At 35.3% G+C, this 23,233-nt stretch overlaps 1 protein-coding gene across 3 annotated transcripts in view; it reads right to left on the bottom strand.

Moving 5' to 3' along the window:
* The window catches only part of CDH12 (cadherin 12), a 393,880-nt gene that overhangs the window by 203,594 nt on the left and 167,053 nt on the right, over nucleotides 1–23,233 (bottom strand). The window contains exon 2 of one of the 3 annotated variants that reach the window (XM_026843109.1): nucleotides 147–211. The exons of the other annotated variants lie outside the window; for them this stretch is intronic. The gene's annotated coding sequence lies outside the window, so the exon portion shown is untranslated. The remainder of the gene's footprint in view (nucleotides 1–146; nucleotides 212–23,233) is intronic. 3 annotated transcript variants of the gene reach the window in all.

Here is a 23,233-nt window from a genome sequence, read left to right as displayed (position 1 = left end):
CTTCCCTTCCCTTCCCTTCCCTTCCCTTCCCTTCCCTTCCCCTTTCAAAGTCTGGTCTCCATCCCTGCCTGATATATATAAGATCATAACTCACTATACCACTGGGAGACTCTTGACTTCTCATATGGCAAAACAGTTTCACATACCTCATGAAGAATCATTTTTAAAAAAATCTTTCAAGCATCACAGTACTTCAAATAGGTCATAAAATCTATTAAAAAAAAACCCAAAGAAATTTTTAAAAGCTGAAGTGCAAGTTTTTGCTTTTTCTCAGAAACCAAAATAATCAAACAGAATAGTTGGTAAGAACTAAAAACATCTCTCTTATTTTCTCTCTTCCTGAAACTAGGGAAAACAATCACCCATCAAAGTAATCGAAATCACTGAAAGGATTTAGCTATTTGAACCACACTGTCAATTATAAACCTAGTTTCAAGTAAAAAAATCACCCATAATATTATTGTGAAGGCTACCTCTTTCATAAATTCATGTTAATTATATCCTAATATAGCTTTGAACTTTGTCTGAAGAGTTCAGATTTCCCTTCAAACTTTATATAACATTCTGATCTACAAAAGTTGTCTTGTCCACCTTTTTCAAATAGCATACCAAAGAATTATATGATTAAGTACTTCTTTTATAAATACTTAAGTGCCTGAATGTAGGCAATCCAAATTATATCACTTAAAAAGAACTGGATATTAAAAATGACATTGTCACAATGAAGTACCTTTTAGACTGAGGAAAAGAAAGATACATATTGGATCCTAGACTGTGTGCCAATCATAGGTCGAATTATTCTGTTCAGTGCTATTTTTGTGGGATTTTTTATATATATAAAGAGCTAAAGGAATAATGCTGAATGAAAAATAACCCTACCATTTAAAAAGCTCATCCTATTGCCATCACTGAAGCAGCAGGAAATTCAGCTGCTAATGAACACCTCTAACCTTAACTACATCTATGAAAAAATTTTCTTTACCTCACTAAGTATAACTGAGAGGGAGAAGGCTTACAGAAAAATTACACCTTCAAAAATATTATAGCCAAATGATAATAATTCCGCAAAAGAAGTTTGCACAAACACTTTTTGTACTACCCATAATAAGGCTGCAGCTTATCTGCTTCTATGTGAGCAAAAGGGATTAATGGATCTGATTGCAGAATAGTAATTAAAGCATTAATGCAAGATTAGGAAATGATAACATTTCAATCAAATCTAAACCAGTATATATATTATATAGTCCAGAAAAAAAAAATAATCTGAAAACCCTCTCTCCTGTCTTTCTAAAGGCTTACTCTCAATTAAAAGTATAACCAATTATTAAGCCTGTCACAAGCCTTCATATTGATCTAAGCATCCATCTTCATTTGAATACAACCAACTCTAAATGTTGTATTCTTGAGTTTCTGATATTCTTCAATGTCATCTCACATTTCTGTGGATGCATAAGAATGACTACAAAACATTCTGTAACTCATCTCGTTAGCAGCATGTTCTTTATGTACAGGCACAAATACTCAAATGCACCAGCATTCAACAGAAATGCAGTCCTCAGGTTCTATCTCAAAAAAGATCAATTTATCATCTCCCATATGAACCTCTCTCATTCTGTTTTTGTTTGTCCTCGTTTTCTCCTTATTAAAGGAAAATTGCAAAAGCTACATTTTTGTTACTGATTTATTTTGGTCAATTAATGAAGCATGCATGTTTTTAAAGATATAAGATTAAGGGATGTAGTTTTAATAAATCATACGAGTAGTTGGATAAGAATTGTATTTCTCTAGAATCTACCGCACATTTGCAGATTTTCTGAGTTAAATTCCTGGAAGACAGGTTTCCACAGTATATAGATAAATGTTTGAGAAGAGAATTAGAATATGAGAAGCACAGAAGATTTACATAATCAAAAGAAAAATAAACCATTATAGCCTAAACACATGAAGAGTAGTTTTAGTTTTGTTTGTTGTTTTTGTGTTTGTTTTACTTTTTTTCGCCAGCAAGGCAGCAGGAAAAGGACTCATATGTGTCTTTACAGTCTAACTTAGCTTTAAGTCTCTTCTGCCCTGTAATTCCCAGACAAAACCAGCTCCATCATAGCCTTTCCTTAATCCTAAATAGAAATCTGCAGAAGCCGGCTACAGGCAGCCTTCAGGAATACAATAGCACAGAGATGGAACTACCTAAAAACGGCCCTAAAGTAGAAAGTGAGGGAAGATGTTGACAACCCACCAGCCTGGTATGCATATTTAACCAGAGGAAATGCTCCTGAGATGTCCCTGGGACAGGAGCTGTGGTGTTCCATGCCTGGCATTCAGCAGCACAGCACATGTCTCATTTACAAAGCAAATGGAAGTACCTCATGTCTCTTCTTCATATAAATAATTCCTCTTCTTATAATTTTTATGCATTAATTACTTTGGGAACTCCCTTCCTCTGCTCCAAAAGTCAGGGACTGGCTGACCTTGTACAACAAAACTCTTTCACTCTTTATCTGTGTCATTCTAGTTCTTGATGAACCTCAATGGCTTTAAAGATGCTCTAAGCCACAACCAAGTCTAAACACATTCGCAAGACATACACAGTATAAAAACTGCAATTTTAATCAGTGTTTTTTTCTAACTAAATTTCCTAACATGGTATTAACATCCCTTCATGTGAGCACTTTCCAAAGTACTGAACTTTTTAAGGAGCTCTACTGTTCTTATGCCTTCCAACACACTGCTGGAAGTAACTGTTTAAAAGATTCTTTATTCATTTTAGTTAGCCAGGAAAATATTTTCTGTTATGTGTGTACTTAAGTAAAAATAATACACATGAAAAGCAATTTCTATATGGAACTTTGTCAGTATTTATCGCTGTATATATTTGCAAAAAGTGATACCATATTAACTTTTCTGATGCTTTACCACATAGGTCTGATTTAAAAAAATAAAAATAAAATTTAAAAAACTACTTTTTTTTTGCTACACATCTGTTCTGCTTATACTTTTCACAATGTAAAAAGAGCCTTAGGCATCTTCTATTTTAGGCCTATTTCATACAAGGTTTCCTTTTATTTTGCTTTCTTACGGCAGAACACATTCTAAACTACTCTAGAAAAGCAGCTAATTCGTTTTTGGGTAATGCACTATCGAAGCAATTATTGACTATGTTTCAAAGCCGTATTATTTGCCTCTTACTGCACAAGTGCTAACTTCAGTTTTTTAAGTGATTAAGATTGACAGTGACCTCCTCAAGTGACCATGAAGCACTGTACAGAACAGAACTCTCTTTCAAAGGCTCCACTGCCACTCAAACACAGTTATTACTTTTGTTAATTCATGGGAGTTGGCACCTTTGTAGACTAATGCAAGACAAACAAAATGACTCTGTCCCTAATCTTAATGAGGAACCCAACATCCAAAACCTTTCAAAAATTGTCTAGATGACTCTTGTGATGCTGTATAACAAATTATATATTTTTATTAAAGATACAAGCTGGGCTAAATTAAAGGAAGCAGGGAAGTGGAGACGTATCACTTCATCATGTATCTTTCTAATCCAAAACACATGAAAGATTCCACTCCCTCATTGGCAAGTTCAGAGTATGCTCCCAAGGCATGGTAATTGCCAAAGGGTAAAGCGTACCTGAAAGTACCACTAAAGTAACTGAGACCTTGACTACATCTGTCCAGTGACCAGCCTGAACTGTTATGTGACGGTTGTATGTGCTATGAAAACAAACCAAGCAGAGATAATTGTTATGGAGGGATTTCACCCAAAGCTCTGGGCTACACCTGACCTGCTCTAATGATTAGGTATGCACAGAAAAGAAACATAGAAACATAGATGAACTCCTAACAAATTTGTGCTCAGGTAACACATTTGGAGCAGGAAGCCAGGAGGTGATAGTAACCCACATAACAACGTCCAAATGGCTTTAGCTATGGAGAAAGTAAAAGAAATTGCCCTGGGGTGATGTGATCAATGAAGCTACTGATTGTTTATAACAAACAGGTATGTTAGAAAGCAACAAACAGAGAAAACCATAGCCCCTCATGGAGAACATCCTTGCACAAGAGATTCCATTCTCCTTATAAATACATTTTGTATTATATGCCACTAAGCAGTATGGTTCTGTCCCTCTGGCTACCTCACCTATGACAACTAATCGAAAATATTCAGTTCTGTAAGCCCCCATCATACCCAGTGGTTTAGTTTTCCACTAAGATGCTAAGCTTAGATGGCCAGCAGCATACCCAGAGACCCTTTGCATCGTACCTAGGAGAGGAATAGAGATGCACATAGTCATTTTTTGCAGCCTTCCATCAAGGAATGTCTGGGCCAGAAGAGATCCTGAGCTTTCCAAGGTTTCCACTGCACCTAGAGCAGCTACCTAGTGCCAGCATTGCCAAAAGTCTGCGATTGGTCTGTTTCAGTACTCATGAATCAATCAATTCTTACTTAGCAATTCTCAGAATTCAAATGACCCAGACCAGTCTCTCTCACGAGTGGTACTCGTTTTAAAGACCCTGCACCCAGAAAACAAACTCCCTTGAGGCCTCAGAACTTGTACTGTGAACCTCCTTCCCTATCCCAGCATAGCTCAGGCTGTTAAGAATGCTAATTAAGCTCCTACTGTCTGATAACATATGCACAACACTATTTTTACAGTATTATACAAATATTTAAAATGTTTTGACAGAGTGTGTTCTGAGAACATTTAATTAAATATCAAATGACTAAATCACAGGAGTTCTTTAGATGACACTGCAGCTGATATGCTGTATGTATTATAGCACAGGCACATGCTCAAATACAGTAAATGGTATTTCTAGTTTGTAAAATTACCAAAATGGAATTAAGAGATTCAATACAAATCAACGTTTCACTGTTTTGTGAGGATGAAACTTTGTAACATTATTGCTTTTGGTGTTCTCCTTACTTCTGTCTGAAAACACAGGCATATAAATCTGAATTTGTTAGTAGCTACTATAAAAAGCCAGTAGCAGGTAAAATATACTACTTGCCTCCAGCTTTCAAGAGATAGGATACATTGTTTTATGTTTATCACAGAGTACCATACAAGAAAAGGTACTTTTTATCTTTACATTACTTTTTATATTATTGACCTTTCTCCTCTTTGATCTTTCTCTAAATTATTGAAGCACCTAACACTAAATGTTTTGTTGCCATTGTAGAAAATAAATCAAACTGAACAGTCAGCCTCAGATGTCTGTTCTCCCATCCATGTATGCACACACCCTCCATTAGCATTAATGATAATTACTCATGCATATGGATGAGAGATCAGACCCCTTAATTTGTTTAGATGAGACCAATTTTAATCAGTGTGAGCTAATGCATAATTTTGTAGCATGCTTGTGTGGTTGGTGAGTCAACACGCTTGAGGTTTTCACTTTACATTACAGGATCACCTGTGTAGGCTGAGAATTTTGAAACAGAAGAATATCAAAATATTAGTCAGGAATATTATTCTCAGGGTCCTTGTCCCCTGGTGAATAGGAGTCACAGTGATATTGAGTGACCTCGCAAAAGCAAATCAGGGCAGACAGTGACTGCTGAATGCCAGAAGCATGATTTTGCATTGAATCCCTATCATTAAAAAAGTCCTACAGCTATCACTGAGGTCTGTTGTAATAAATCACTGCTCTTGTTTATTAAACACAGGTCAGTAAACTTATATTGCTAGTGAAGCTTCAAAATTTGCATTACCTCCTAACCTCACAGCAACCTCACACTAAGCTCAGTAAGTATGTTTATTCAAACAAAACATACATCAAGAAAAATTATTTAAATGCATTACACAAATAAAACCAATGCACAAATAAAACAAAACAAAAAAAACACCGTACAAGGTGAGACCAAAGACTCGTTCAGGGAAAATCATACGATACTCTGACCTCCATTTGAAAATTAGTTTTAGTCTCAAGACCAAACCTTCACTTTTATGTTGGATATGCTCTCTTTCCACTGCTTCATTTTTTACTGCTAATCATTTTCCTAACTGATTTCCATCAGTCCTGCTCCACAGAGATCAGACTTATTTTTGAGATGCATAAAAGCGAAGACACTGACTGTTTCTACAATTAAAAGAACGTACAAACAGATAAATGAAGAATTTTTTTTCTCAGAGAAAATGCTCGAAAAAACTCCCCAAATTGAAAACATGTATCTCAGGTGAAGGACAAGAACATGCACCTGTAAAAATGTGTATCTAAAAGAGACCAGTGGTGCAGACCCATTTGGAAGATGATGATCCATAGCTGTGATTAGGCCTTTTTCTTAGTCTTTCCTTCAAGGTTTTTCATTAGTGGCCTTCAAACCATCTATTTGACAAACACAAGTTCTAGTTTTTAAAAGAGCTTTTGGCTATTCTCTTATGCTTTTTGTGGTTCCATGTGAAGACATGAGTAACTTGTACAGGTCATCTGATGTCATCATAATAAGGTCATCATAAAGGTCTGTGTAACCTTGTACTACACCCCACAATTAGCCAGTCCGAAAGCAACTAAAAATGTATAAAAAGCTTAAAGAGTTCTAAAAATAACCTCACCTTACATTTTTTCTACCTCGTTCCCACAAAGAACGAAGACATTTTCCTACTGAATTCTGCATGAGGCCAGCAGGATCTAACCAGTAACTGACATAGATACACAATGCTTCAGTATCAAGAGATGATATTTTTACCCCACTGAGTGACAGAAAAGGGACCCGTCCACCCAGAAAGCTGCATTCTTCCACCCCACTATGTTGCATCACTCTCAATATCTCAGTGAGCAAAGGTAGAGAGAGAAATGGTATAAATACAAACGTAATCATAAACACTATGCCGTGTATGTATAAAATGCCACACACTTGGAGATTTGCAATATAAGTCACAGTCTTAGGAGAATTTATGAAAGGAATCATAAGCATGTGGCAGAACGCACATTATAAAGGCAATTAACACATGTATTTCACAGAAGGGTGCATTGTCTTCTTACATATACACACATTAATTAATTATTTATTCAAAACGTACCATTCCACCAAAATCATAATAAGCAAGATGAAAAAGAGAATTACAGTACTGAGCATCTTTTTCATCATGGTAAAGACTGTATTTTTTTAAGGCAGACAACACATTGCACCACTGATTTCATCATGAGAAAATAGTTTTTGTAAAGTCAATACTGAGATTCATATTAAATCTTAAAGACAAGTAATAGGATAAATTCCTATGAGATATCTGTTTGGACTAACTTGTTTAAAAACGTTGCAGAGTGCGGATAGTGGAGCTAAGTATATGCATCAGAGACGATACTTGGTAAATTATTAGCACATTATTATTATTATTATTATTATTATTACAGATGTATTACACAATTTACAAAAGTCATAAAAGGTTGTTATGAGTTTTCTAAGTTAATCATACTTTATTGCTACCTAAATTCATGTAATATTTATGAGATAAGAACTTATTTACATGAGTCTGAGAGTATGAGGGGCAAACAAGTGTGTAGTCACTAAAAGGACTCCATAGCTTATCTTAAGTGAGAATAAAGAACTCAAATTGTCAAATCCTGAAAACTGATCCCAGTTGGATATCATGTTATATATTTGGGAAGTTAAATAAACTCAGATAATATCCAAATAAAATCTATGCACAAATAAATTAATCTCAGGGTATCAAAGTAACTTCTAATATGCTTTTATTTCCTTTCCAGATCCAATTCAACACATCTGCCCAACATTCTACCAACCTTCCTGAACTAGAAGTATTCAAGACTTATCCTGTTGTATCCAAGTGGTATTTTCAAATTGTATCTGTTTACACAGTAACTCTGGGCTCAGCGAGAGGAGTATCACAATGTTTAGTTCTCAGGACAATTAAAACAGATCTCCAATAAATCAAGATTAAAATTCTTTGGAGTGAAAATCTCACTGCCAGCAACAACTTCTAAATTAAAAAAAACCCTAATCTTTCTAGTGCTTCATCTGGATTCCATCTTTTAGTTGAGTTATTAAAGGACTTAGCACTACGGCAAGGTAAAAACTAAGTTCCTATTCTGTTCTGCAGAAACAGAAGCAAATAAAAACAACCAAGAGAACGTTCAATATTTACTGACCAGGTGTGTAATCACAGGCCTATTAAGCAGAAAATTCTGCACACAGAACTGTGTATTTTCTTTCCAGTGTGCTCCTGTCTTACGTAAAACTGTTAAAGAGAGAGAGATGTCACTATAACTCCCTTCCCCAGCACTGTGTATTTGTTATAGAATAGATCTAAAAAATGGTTGTCTATTGTAGAAGGAGCAATTTGAATAGGATCCAACAGTGATTACTTAAAAAAAAAAAAAAAAAAAAAAAAAAAAAATAATTGTCCCTCTCTGAACAACTTGGTTTGGATTGTGCTCTATTGATTCAAATAAAGTACAAAGTATTTTTTTTATTTTTATACCTTTAGAAAGTCACTGTCAAGAAGGCCTTCATCTGGTCAGTAAATTATGTTTTCTAAAACTTTAAGAAACGTTTCTGGGTGCATTCATTTTTTTGTGAATTCCTATTGTAACGAAGACTTTAAAAAATATTTTTATAAAAATACACATGGGTAATAATCCATGGAATTTTACTTATAGTTTCGTTTCCATCTCTTTTATTTACACCACTCTGTAAATGATTTAGGGTTGTGACCATCCCTCTGTAATTTAATTTATCCATAACTGTGTAAAAATTATTAAGACAATAGAAGTAGCAGAGTTACCTGATGAAAATTTAAAAAAAAAAAACCACAATTCAATCAAGAAAGTGAAAAAAAAAATATTGTGGTTACAATCCAAGTGTATAGATATATCTTAAAATTAACAAGCAGTCCAATGGTAGAATCTGAATGAGAACAAAAACTGTTCACTGAGTGGAAAACATACGACACCAAAAAGTTCATAAACATTGCAGCCTCTCCACAGAGAATTCACATCATGGCAAAACTAATGATTATAATTTTCTAAATTCTGGGATGAGACTTATTCCTTTCCCATCAATTTCTATCAATGCCTTAATCATCATGGCTTAAGTAAATCAATTAAATACTCTCACACACATAAAGAACTGACTGAGCCTCTCTCATACTTGATGCAAAGGAAACATGTCCCATACAACTTTTCCTTTTGTCTTTCTATCACCATTTGAAAAACTTTATATCTACTTGTAAACTAATCTAAAATTATGGACTTTGTCTTCAGGAAGCTGGAAGCACCTCTACAAAATCGATGTCTAATGAAGTTTAAAGGAGCTTGTGAGGGCCTGAGAAAGACTTTGGGGTCAGAGAGCCACTATCACATGGCACAGAGCCACAATAGCACCTGCCAAAGATAATGGAAAAAAAAAAGGGTTAAAACCTTCTGGGTCTTGGATCTTTTTCCACTCTCTCCAGAAATCTATTACTGAGTAATTAATATGCCCCTCAAAAACTGTAGACACATGAGTTCATGCCCCCAGTGTACAGTGAAAAATGCACAGCCTAGAATTGCAATTTGGTACATAGATTTATGATGGTCTTAAGTAAATTAAGTTAAATTCAGTCAGGCTGGCAAAAAAATAACTGTCTGAAATCTTAGCCAAAATTTTGCCTTGATATTCTGCATATTCATTGTCTTTTCCAGCTGCTCCTTTCTATAGCAAATAACGTAAAATATCAGAAATTAGAGTGCCCTTTAATTTTATGACTTTGGTCATTTTTGTCTTGAATTTTACAGCTATTTTACACAGGCTAATTTACTGTAACTTTTATGAAGAAAAAGACAAAACCAGTAAATACAGAAGCACTAATGCAAAGAGGTATTTGGTTCTCAGAGATATAAAACAGACTTCAAAGGTGCAGCTACTCATCACCTACTGGAGCCATGCTGTGATAGCGTAAGACAGAAAAGGAAATCTGTTTAGACCTTTTTTTTTTGTCTTTCAACAGAGAACATGTTTTTTTGAGAGCTGCTTTAATTCAAAATAGTGAACCAGAAAACTATGCAGTTCCATGTCCTCTCATGACTTCTTACTAGCAAATCACTTACATGTTGCTTTAAATTAAGCATGTCAGTAGTTTTACTGTACCCATCACCATTAATCACATGTTTAAATATGTTTGGAATTTTTTTTTTATTAAAGATCCTAAATATCTCACACCACCAGCAGAAGTAATAGTTTATGAAAAATTATACACCTATTAATCATGAAAACTAAACCCATTAATTTCATATATGAAAAACTCTTCACCAATTTCAGTTAAATCAATTATGGATAAAATAACATAATGAAACTATTTCTGATGTAAATAACTTTCTAAATTTACATTTGAACACATTCATGTTTAAGTGATCTACTATATCTGCTATCTTCTGATCTATACATCACTAGATCTTTTTCTATTTAATATTTAATAGCATTTGCTATTCAAGAACAGTTAGACACACACAAGCATATCCACACAAAGATCTGTTGATACTAATTGAAAAAAATTCAGAATCTTTCATCTCAATGTAAGAGAGGCTTGGTAGTGAACTGTAACTCAATTGCTACCAATACCTATCATACCTCTGATAGAAACTGCTAACTGCCAGGTAACTGCTTACCATGTCTCTTGTTAACTGTGCATGAATACATAGAATTTCTAGGGTTCTGACCTTTGAAGAAGGGGCAAACAATTCAGGATGACTACAGGGATGTCATCAGGTTATGCACAGAGAAAATTAGAAGCCCAACTAGAACTTAATCTGGCTACTATGGAAAAAGACAAAAAATGTTTTTATAAATACTTTAACAACAAAATCAGAGCTAGGAGAAACACCATCCTTTATTGGATGAGGGTGCAAACATAGTGTCAAAGGCTGAGAAAGAGGCTAAGGTACTTAATGCCTTCTTTGCTTCAGTCTTTAATGGTAATACCAATTGTTCTTAAGGTACCCAGCCCCCTGAGCTGGAAGACAGGGATTGGGAGCAGAACACTGCCCCCATAATCCAAGGGGAAATGTTTATCAAACTGCTACACCACTCAGACACACAAAGATCTGTGAGGCAAATGGGATCCACCCCATGGTACGGATGGAGCTGGCAGAAGTGCTCACCAAGACACTTTATATCATTTATCAGCAAGCCTGGAGAATCGAAGAGGTCCCAGATGACTGGCAGTTAGCAAATGTGACTCCCATCTACAAGAAGGGCCAGAAGGAGGATCTGGGAAACTGCAGGCCTGTCAGTCGGACCTTGGTGATGGGGAAGATTATGGAGCAGATCATCCTGCATGCTATCACGCAGCACAAAATCAAGCCCAGTCAGCATGGGTTTATGAAAGGCAGGTCCTGCTTGACTAACCTCATCTCATTCTATGACAAGGTGACCCACTTAATGAATGATGGAAAGGCTGAGGATGTTGTTTATTTGGACTTTCATAAAGCCTTTGACACCATTTCCCACTGCATTCTCCTGGAGAAACTGGCTGCTCGTGGCTTGGATGGGTGTGCTCCTTCCTGGGTAAAAACAGGCTGGATGGCTGGGCCCACAGAGCTGTGGTGAATGGAGTTAAATCCAGTTGGCAGCTGTTCACAAGTGGTGTTCCTCAGGGCTTGTTTTTGGGGCCAGTTCTCTTTAATAGCTTTATCAATGATCTGGACAAGGATATTGAGTACACCTTCAGTAAGTCTGCAGATGACACCAAGTTGGGCAGAAGTGTTGATCTGCCTGACGGTAGAAAGGGTCTACAGAGGGATTGGGGCAGGCTGGATCAATGGGCTGTGGCTGGTTGTTTGAGGTTCAACAAGGCTAAGTGCTGGGTCCTGCACTTGGTGACAACATCCCCACACAATGCTTACAAGCTCATACATTTTGTCTTGCTTAGGAAAGGCTTGGATGTGTTCTTGATTAGCTCTTTTATGCAGCTACACTTCTACATGAAAAAAAAAAAAACCTGCCAAATTCAGGAATCAGAAAAGTCAAATAGAAAATTCTGAAACATCTGGCCAGCCTAAAAACTTGGCTTCTATTCAGAGTTGGTCTCAGAGACCTGTTTGGACTCCAAATGCTCAAAGTTATTTTCAGGGAAAGGCAGCATTTCAGTCCATACTTTTCACAGCAGCACATCTTCTCTTGACATCTTAGCTGTCCTGACTTGTTCATTTTGAGATACTTCTAACAGAAACTCCCTATTAAGCACTGGAAAGCTCTAAGTTCCTGAATTCTCAATCTAAAAGGCAGTTGGAAGAAATTATATGTAATTTCTAATGCAAAACAAGCTTTTTGTTTCCTTTCCAGTCTCTTTTTTAGATGAATTGTTCCAAAACTCTATGGGCAATCATTACAACAAGTTTCAGAAAGAGAGTCCAACTACTTTTTTTTTTTTTTTCCTTAACCTTTCCTTTATGAAAGCCTATAAATCTCAAAAGCTTTTGGGATGAGGGTCTGATCCTCCTTCTGCTTCACTGAAATAATGTGAGAAGTTGATTAATGAATCCAGTTTGACTGGTGAATAAAAGAAAAATAATGATTTTTGTTTTCCTTTGTATATTCCTTGAAAAAGAAATATATGGGAATACAGCAGATGCCTTGAGTAAAGTCACAGAGGTATGGGGATGGTGGTTCATAGAACTTTGTTTGCCTTTCTAAGCCTGAACTGAATCATCACCAATTTCATAGGATGTTTCAGCTTTCAGTATTCTCATTTTTGGTAATGGTTTTCCAAATATAACTGCGACATAAGTAGTGAATTCTGTTATCAGACTAAGAGATTCAGGCTTTCCCTGAAAATACCATCATACAGCACTTCAAATACACCTCTTTAATGTATACAAAAATCACTTAAACCCCATCACTATCATCTGAAACACTGAAAGGCAGCTACTGAACTAGTTGCTTCATATAGCCTTTTTATTTTATGTTTCTTAAGAATGGTTGATCCATGGTGGCAAGTTAGAAATGAATTTTTAAAGTTTAAATGCACTAAGGAAATTTGCATTTGATAATTGCTAAAAATAACAACCAGCATAATACCCTACTTTTCCCAATTTTTCTTTTCAACTACGTATTTCTCACAGGATTCTGCTCTTGAGGTTAAGTGTGAATCATTTTCTGGCTATCTGGAAGACAGAGTTTGAGCAGTCTGCATGGAAGTGACATACACAGTCATTTCATTAAGAATCTTACTCATCTCTTTCTCCCTCAGTCTCAGCAAGAAGAAAGAACATCAGTACTGACAGGAATTATTAAGATGACAAAGTTTCTGTTACATCAATATAAGGGAACATTGTGGGATTTCAAGTTTAGCAGGTCTGAAATTCAGAAAGACTTAAAGGTGGGTAGTATAAAAGAGTATGGATTTGTACCTTATTTTTTTCTATTTATCTATTATGATGACTGCTAATTTACTGTATAGAATTTCATACAAAATTAGCAGAGGAATAATGCCAGATTATTTACAAGTTTTTCTCACACAGAATTTGTTTGTTGTTTTTTTTTTTTTTTAATTACAAAAGGGGGAACCATGAGATGTAATTACTATCTCCTTGCTCTTCAATGATACATTTGCAGTTACTCCCCCTGCATGTTGTTAAAGAGGTTAATAAATGAGATATGCTTTAGTTCTTCCTAGTTGCTGCATTAGTGGTTAGAGAACCAGAGTTGGAAGGAATGCCTAAGGGCTCAATCCACCTCACAGGGAAGTCAGTAAGAAAACTCTGATTCACATCACTGGGACTTGAATTAGACCTAAATACACAGAAGAAAATCCAGCTGGTAGTATAGTACTTACATTCAGTTTACAATTCAAACAGAATCCTTATGGGCAATTTAGAACAACCAATAGGAATTCCCTATAATTCATATGAACTTAAAGTTACTTTAAGCAAGTAGGAGAAGCTAGAAACTGAAAAGATACTATGAATAATAAGGGCTTGTATTAATAACAACACAAATAAAGTTATGGCTAGCTATTACCACAAGCATTATATAAACCATTTGATTTGCAATATCAGTAAAGTATTTCTTTAAATTAAGTTACAAAAATGAATGTTTATAGGAACTGTGGAATAAACATATTTATGTCCAGTATGTTATTTTTATAAGACTCCTTGAAAGAAGGTTAAAAATTTCTCTTACAATAACAGCTTCACAAATTAAATCAAGTTCTTAAAAGTTAATGCAGGTATAGTAGTGCAGTTAGGAGGAAGAGTCTTGACTTCATATACAGAAAGTTATAGGAGTATAAAAAGAACCACCAGTATCCTTCACACTATGTTCAGAACAACTGTCATCCTTGATTTTTGTACAGGCAAGAATAGTGCCTGCTTCCTCATGTCTTCTGGAATATAATGTGTCTCAGGGAGACTTGTTCCTGTCCTGAAGGAGACTGGAGGAAAACAACTCACCAAAGCAAAACTCCAAAGAGAATCTTTGCTGGGGTATGGCATACAGGGTGACAGGTCTGTATTGTCTTCATCCTAGCCTACTGGGTAAATCACTACCTGACCTTTAAGTTTTCTGTTCACCTTCACTATTTTAATACAGGTTACATAAGAATTACATGGCTACTGAACTTTGGTGCAGGACACTATAAAACCAGCTCCTTCTTAGTGATCACACATTGTAGAAGTTGAAGTTAACTGACGCAAAAAAGTACGCTGATTAACATAGCTGCATATTACTCTTGCCACAGTTAGCATCATTTTGTTTCTCCCTGGAAAACGATATTTTACATTAAAAGCTTCATGCTTTCTGCATTGCGGCTGATGACTTAAAGTTGTCGGTGGAAAAAACAGAACAATACAAGACAACATATGTCATAAACAAAAGGCACACAGAGTCTCCTGATACCTTTACATTTTCAAGAATCCATAGCTGTTTTCTTATGATTGCTTTTGCTTCAAAGGAGTGATTGCAACATTGATGAACATAACATTAGGTGAGATGCTGTCAAGATATACTACAAAGACTTGTTTCTGTATTCTTTCCCTTTTGAAAAACAGAGTATTGGATCTTGATCCAGTACCACTGAAATCAATATGACAGATGTTTCACTGAATTGAGATTTGATATTCTTTTTCTTCAGCATACTGTAAAATTTGATTGTTTCTCTAAAGTCAGTACAGTTGATTAAAGTTATTTAAGGAATTGTCCCAGCAAACGTGTCATTGACCTCCATGTGAATAGCTTGTAGTGATGAGATATAAACAGCAACATGAGTAGACACCTAGGCATATGACCTTTATAATTTCTTTCATTTACATGATAATAGCAACAATAACCTGAAACAGCAAAAAATGCTGATGTGATTCTATTAGATAATGTCAGTATCAGTTCTTATGGTAACTAATAATATTCTAGAATAACCTCACTGAAGTAACTTGATTTAGTTGGTATGTTTGAGACATGATATATTGCATTTACTTAAAAGAAGAGTTTACATGCTGTATGCAGGTTCAAGGTGCACTTTCAAACCGCAACTGCTAATGTGACCCAGGTGGTTTTCATAGAGAAAGTTTTCAAAGAAATGACAATTTGAACATAACAAAGTAAAATTATGAGAGCGCAATCCTTTGGTTTTGGAACAAAGGATTTCAAGAAATACCATCTTTCTTACATGAGATAGATTAAATGCTCTGTCTATTCTATTTTACCTCATTAGTTTTAGCTGAACATGAGTCTTTTATTGCAAAGAAAAATATAAAATAGTTGATACACATTGAACATAAGGTGTTAGATTTTAAGACAAGCTCTAGCTTGGCACAATTTTACCCACAAATGTGGCAACATAATTTATGTACAACTATGTGTCACAGGAAGTTGTACAGGGCAGGGGGTTAGACAGAGTTATTCCAGCCTGGTTCGCATGTGACTGAGGCTTTACCATTGTTCTAGTATGTAGAATGGAACAGCAGCAAAGGAAATATTATCTCCCTTTGTGATCAGAGATGCACAGGTTTGCTTTTTTCCAGGCCCCAAGAGAGCTTCAAAAGAGATGAACCAGTCTTACAGACACTCTATAGCCAGTCATCTACATGATTAATGATTAGACATTTTAAAAATTTGTTCTTATCATAGGCAACTGTCAAGTCATCTTCAAAATAATCATTGCTACTCACCTTTATCTGTTTCCTGCATTAGCAAAGGATAGGATGGGCAATGAACAGAAAAACTGTATTATTCCTAGTGCTAATTGCTGGAATACTTCTGCTATTTTAAAGGTGTCTGCAGATCCAAAAAATGACAATCAGTTCTCAAACATTCTAACATCACAGCAACAACTTCCACTCATCTCTAATTACATGCAGTCAAGGGAGTTAAACAAAAGATAGGGGAAATATTTCCTTTACTTACTGATAAGCTGAAATATTTACTTTCAATATCATTCATAATGAGTCCCTAGTAAAGATCTGGCCATCTGACATTCAGTCACCATTTGCCTTTATGGGGTTACTGTGAACGCCATTTCTCAGGTGCTGTTTTGCTGCATTCAAGAGTCCATTTTGACCCCCAAAACATTAACCCAGTCAGCCTGCATTTATTCCTTGTACTGTCATGTAAAATGTACTCTACACAAAATAAAGAACATTGACCTTGAAAGGAAAGGTGGGGGGAGAAGAATAATAAATCCCACAACCAAACCCATTCAACAGCCCAGACCGAGATCTAAGTTCTGTCAAAATGATTTCTTATTCCATTTTACTGAAGCAGTGCCATGCTTTATCACTTCTGAGTTCATGTCTTACAGCTGAGGCAGCCCACTTGAATGGGTAAGTTGTTTAGTTAAAGTATACACGAGCTATTCACATTGTTGGTGTGATTTAAAAGGAAAGAACATTTTACAGGCGAAATACAGCCAAAACTGTGACACAAAGCCCAAAAGCCAAAATACTAAAGAACATATAACTAATTGTTGTGTGTATCCCTATGCTGCTTCTCTTTCCCACTTACAGAAATACTATAATCAGGCTCATGACAGTGGTGACTCACTGGTGGAGGTGGCAGCTTTAGATTTTCCAGAGACTTCTGTTGAATTCTCACAATCGTAAGTAAAATTGGTCAGGTAATCTTACTAAACTTACTGTACTACACTTGTCTATATCATTATATTGCTACACAAACATTTATACACAAAGTGCAATATAATGTGGAGAAATGATTAAATTGCCCTGTGACTATGAAACGTGAAGATATTGAAACACCTAAATAAAATGTGACTATAGAAAAGGTGCTTTCCAAGTCACCATAGTCCTCAGTTTACAACTTAATGTTTACACTTCATTACACCTGCTAAAAATTAATCGTGTTTATTTATGTGTATTTTTATAGAGATGGGATGAATTGCTTAGCTTCTTTGGTCCAATCAGGGTGCTGCTTAATAGGATAGATCAAATATTGCCCTACAGGCATAGACAAATTTTTTAAAGCAAAAGACTCTGTATTAAAGTGTAAAACCTAAAAAGGGCTATTTGCTCAAACAGCTAAGAAATCAAAGGCTTTCTCTCCTTGTAATTTACGAATAAGGAAACCCGGATCCAGTATGCTAGAAATGCCTCGTAACTGTTTAATTTTATTTTAATGTAACTGAAAAAAATCTTGTGAAAGCAATACTAAAAGTTGAGCTCATTTTCTGTTACACTGCAGTACAGTGCTAAACTCTATGTATCTCATGTAAATTAACATTATCAGACTACAATGAATCTAAACACTCCTCCATCTGTACTTTGTGAAATGTGAATAAATAAAAACTTGAAAGTAATGCAAATGAAGTCACTGCCAAAAGATCCATAAAATTCAGAACTAGGTCAAAAGTGAATGCATTAAGTGTTCAGTATAATTCTGTCTTAGGTTTTAATGTTCACCTTCTTCTTTTGTTCTTGCTGCCAATTGATTATCTTTCAGTAAAGTTTACACATTACCATTAAATGTTAATAATGCATAAATATTAAACGCACCATTGTAAAGTTAGCAACACTATTAATATCCTCAATCTCTGCAGGTGATACTAGAAATTACTAAAATCAGTATCAACATGCAGAATCATAAAAATCCTGTCTTTCTGAAATTGATAGCAATAAACAATGGACAAGGTACAAGTGATATTTAATACAGCCATTTTTCCCTACAGAATTGTAGAGAATGGGGAAACTGGTGTTAGGAAAGAAAAGCCAATGCTTAAAATAAGACATTCCTCTTAATATTCCCCTATTTTCCATACTTTTTTTTTTTTTTTCCTGTATGTAATACTTACAAAATGCTGTAACCACCTTATTCTGAACAGTTTAGCAATATTTTGTTCTCTAATTTGCTCAAGAAAAAAAAAACAACAAACAAACAAACAAAAAAACACGAAAAAAAACAAACCCAACCCTCTGCAGCACTGACAGGCAGAAACATCACTGCCAAATTCCCTCTGCAGATCCCTGACAGGCAAGGCATTGTTAAAAAAGCAGGCAAAGACTTAAATGTGCATAGTTGCTCTAGATTTCAGTCCCACTAGGTGACAACAGCTAGCTAAAGTATACATGTGCAATAAGCTTTACACTCCCCAAAGTGTGCTAAATCATTTTGTTGGCTCAAATTTGTTTTTTTAAGAGCTTTGTTGACTTCACAGCTGGTGAGTAGACACTTTCCATCACTCCACCACTTGGCAACAGATGCCTCTTACTTATGCACAGATGCTGAGTATCCACCCAACCCTAACATTAGCCTTGTGTTTTGAACTAATTGGGCCAACACAGTTGTAATTAAGATTTGAATAATTAGAAAACTAACATGATTACTTCCACAATTAATCCTTATATTGTACCATTACATTTTCTTTAGGACTTTCCAGCATAGATCTAATTTCTTCGGGTCCTGTAAATCAGCCTTCTAAATAGTGGAATAAAACTATATTTTGAAAATAATGTCACTTTAAAAGGCTGGTTTTGCTCTGATTTTAGAGGTAGAATGTATGATTAGACTGGTATTTCCTCTCATTCCATATGCCCATTATGTGGATCCCTTTACAACAACCACACAGGAAGAAAAACCATACACAAGAATAAACAAAGGATTTTCAAACCAGTATGTGAATATGCCTGTACCCAGTATAATATAAAAGATCTTCAAGATGAGCTGATCTGACATATCCTATTTTATTCCTTTGACTTGGTGTCTGTTTTAAAATGATGGGTGCTGGGAAGTAACTGTTAAGCAAAAGAATATAGCTGAGGGGAAAAGAAGAGTTTTGTTTAAGTGGCGAGTCTGTCCTGGGGAAATGGCAACTGTAGTACTTGCAAAGAATAGCAGATGGTCCAATTTTAGAGATGACATAATTAAGAGAAGAAATAGGAATTAAACAAATTAAATGTGATTAGGAAACATCCATCCAAAACATGAGGAGTGTATTGCTTTCAGCATCCAAAGTATGTAAGGACTGGATGAACATGTAAACATCTCATGCTTTGGGTACTAAAGTAATTTTAAACAATGCTCAAGATTTTTCTGCCAGTAATATGCAAAACTAAGGTATTCACATACGTATATGCTCACAGAAATGCCACTTCTTTTCTCAGATGCATTTACTAACATATACACACAACAGGAACTCTCATCTGCCAGTAAAAATCAACACTAGTTAAATTTTCATTCTTTGGCATAAGAAAGACTGAGAACAATATAGCTGTACAGCAATATTAATAAGAAGCATCATTTAGAAAATATATATTCTGTTTATAGAAAGTAAAAGCTTTTTTTTTTTTTTTTTTCCTTTGGTGTTCTAGATAATCTACACAGTTCTTGGCACAATGCAGGAAGCCTGGTATTTCTGAGTTAAAAGAGATCACTCTTAAAGGTAAGACTATTGTTTCGTGTGGTATATTTAAGAAATAGTCATCTGTAATCTCAATTGTGCGTTAGAAAGAAACAAGTTAAAAATTAAACACCTATTATATGCAGTTGTAATAAAGCGCATCCAGTTATGGGGAGGAGGAAGGACTTGTTGCAGTTAGACTCTTGAACTAAAGATTTACATTTGCTAGTCTTCTTCAGGTGTTTAAATCATGTTATTTGCACAGATATCTAAACTTACTTTAAAGGGCATTTCAGGAACATATTTATCAGGGAAAGCAAAGAAACAGACACAGGGAAGTAGGAGGAGTTCACAAACAGGTTCAAAGGAGAATAGTAAGTGTTAAACGGCACCAGCCAGTAGCAGCTCAGCCTCCCTTGAGATAGCAGCAGTTCGTTCCCCTGTGGCAAGAGACTGAGAAAAGGCTGTAATTACTGGTTACCACTGTTAGTGAAGAGAAATATACTGCTTCCATATTCAAGAAGAAATACAGTCTCAATCCCTCTTCTCCCAACAAATCCTTAATCCAAACTACAAATGCTCCATTTACGGCTATGATAATCCCTGGGGTTAATATTGATATTAGGGCAATTTGTGATCACAAGTCAAACTCATGTAAAAGTTTGAGTTCGGTATTATTGAGGCAATGACTCATTATTTCCTTAAAGCACAGAAAAGGCAACATGATGTTAAGAAGCTGTGGAGGGAAACATGACTCCCAGAAAGCAGTTATACCAGCCTGTTACCCTTGGTTTGCTAGGTGTGGCCAAATAAAAAAAAAAAATCTCTTGACCTTCAAGTTGGGCAGATGGAGCACTTTTCAAATGTGGGGAAGAGAAACCTTTCTGTGGGAAATGTGGGGGGAAAAGGAGACAAATTAGTTAAATATTAAATGGCAAAGGAATATCGTCAGAGAACAAGAATCATTTCAGTACTGATAAACTTCAAGAGAAAGCTGAGCAAGTGCTGATGGCATCACACAAGTAAACCCATCCTCGCCTAGTCTCAAATGGTCAGAGCTGCTGTACTGTCCAGCACGTGGCACTTCTTTGTCTTAACAGCCACTGAAAGAAGAAATTTGTCCCTTATTTAACATCCTGGACACTGAATGACACTTCAACTGCAGACATAACAGTACAGTAGAAATTAAGATGTAATAGCTGTGAGAATCTGTCTTTGTTTAGACAGTCCACAAAACTGTGAAACTCTCATGAGTGCTTATCAAACCTAACTGCTCAGTTAGATTTTCTAATTCTATCAATCATATTCAGTGTACCTCACAGCCATACCCAAATTCAGCTCCTGTTGAAGTCAGAGGTTAAATCAATTCTTCATCCAGGTTTGACTGATGTCAAGTATTTTTTGCCTTTCTGTAAAACAGGTTTTGCCAGTTACCACTGTTGCTGTAGGTTTTTTAACTGTGAAGCAATATACTGAGCAGACTCCATTGTGTGGTTGGTAAACACGAAATCCATTTTAATGAAATTAAATCTAGGTTATAGCTTTACTGCAGTAGGGATGTTGTCATAATACCTTCCATAAATCATAGTGATTATCTCAGAGGGTTTAATAAAATTATCTGATTATAAATCTCTTGTCAATGATTATAAAAAATATTTGGTTTCACAGAGAGCTTTACAATTTTTATAATTTCAGAATACCAAATTCCAACATACATGTGATCATATTCTTATATAGAATTATAAAGTCATACTTCAAATGATTACTTAGAATTATTTTCCCTTCTGTGGCTGTGTTTTGCTTCAGTATCTGATCACTACATTTTTGCATAATAAAGAAAATGAGTCTTAATACTTTCATTTGTATTCCTAATTATTTTTGGAATAAAACTAAAGATTTAACAAAGTTTTAAAAGTAATTACAGGAAAAAAGGACTTAATATTAGAAAAGTCCAATGCCTCATTAGATACTTGGAAAGAAAATGAAAACTAGAACAATAATTTTTGACATGAAATATCTCTCTATTTCCTTGTATTATATTTTGCCTTATATCTGACTCACAACATTTATCTTGGTGTTATGGTGCTCTCTGCCTTTTCAGGTGTTTGCCTTAAGGGATATTGATGCTACTAAAGAATATTATATTTGGTAGATCTGCATTAAATATTACTTCTTCTTCCTGACAATCTATTTAAAGCATCACACTTATGCCTCATGAATTGCACTTTAAAAAATATGTCCATATATCCCATGAAACATAAACCCATCTGACCCAAGTTTGTTTTTTCCAGAAGTGCAATTGCTATTTGGGGACATTACTGCTAAAGAGGTATGAATGAGGCGTTTTCCAATACAAACACTAGTGTTTACTTTTATGGGGAGAGGGGAAATACCCTATCAGAAAATTTAGAACAACTCCTAAAATAGCTAGTTTAAGTATGGACATCAGTACTATCAGACAATTATTCTTCAAAATTGAAATTTGAAAACAAGGGCAGGAAAACTGTACAAGACCAACAGATATAACCTTCAGCACTTGCATGTTTTAAAATTATAAGTGGGACAAGATGTCTAGTTCCGTTTCCTTAATCATTTTTGCACAAGACAGAGACCCAGAGACAGAGAGTTAAAGAATGAAATATGCTACAGTATGCTTCGAAGTGATAATAAACTATTTCTTTACCATGATATCTGTCCAAAGAAAACATAAAGAACAGCTGCTAGAAAGATACACCTAAACATTACATTCAAAAATTTTTAGGTAGGTCAGTTTGGTTTTTGCTTGGTACAACCTGCACTGACAGAGACAACTGAAGTAGGCTGCATGGTAAGCTGCAGCTCCACCTGTTCTTTATCAATAAGTAAGATTATATCAAGTTTTATTTATTAAATCTCTGCTCTTAGTTAAAGTCATCATCTGTAACTAGCTATCTGAAAAACATGAACCCAGTTATTGCCTAGACTAGGCAGAGAACATGCATATATTTAGAAATTGTTGTGAAAATTTCCATTGAAGAGAAAATGAAAACATAGCATCTTGCCATTTTCACCTGAACTAGCATCCCTAGGTATGTATCATAGAAAAGGCTGTATAGCCACCAGACAATAAGAAGTGAATGGCAATTCTGGATGTTCAGAATCCCCTTTCCAACCTCTCCACAGAACTGTAACAGCAACATTTAGACAGATAGTTAAGTGTGTGAGATTTCTATCTAAAATATTCATGCTCATTGATCACAAACAGGGCAAAAAAATGTCATACCATTATTACAGAAAAAGTGAGTTGATTAAAAAAGAGTGACCTTTGGAAAACATTTTTTTAAAAAATGCCCATTGTTTCTTGGATGGACTCCAGGGAGTTCCAGGCAGAGTAAAAAAAATACATTTAACCAAACAAACAAACAAAGCCATCCAGTTTAAATAACAAGCTTAGAGGAAAATAATTCGAC

This window comes from Athene cunicularia (assembly GCF_003259725.1).
Source record: "Athene cunicularia isolate RWA chromosome 2 unlocalized genomic scaffold, athCun1 chr2_part1, whole genome shotgun sequence".
Lineage (NCBI taxonomy): Eukaryota > Metazoa > Chordata > Aves > Strigiformes > Strigidae > Athene > Athene cunicularia.
This window is presented reverse-complemented; position numbering and strand designations above follow the sequence as displayed.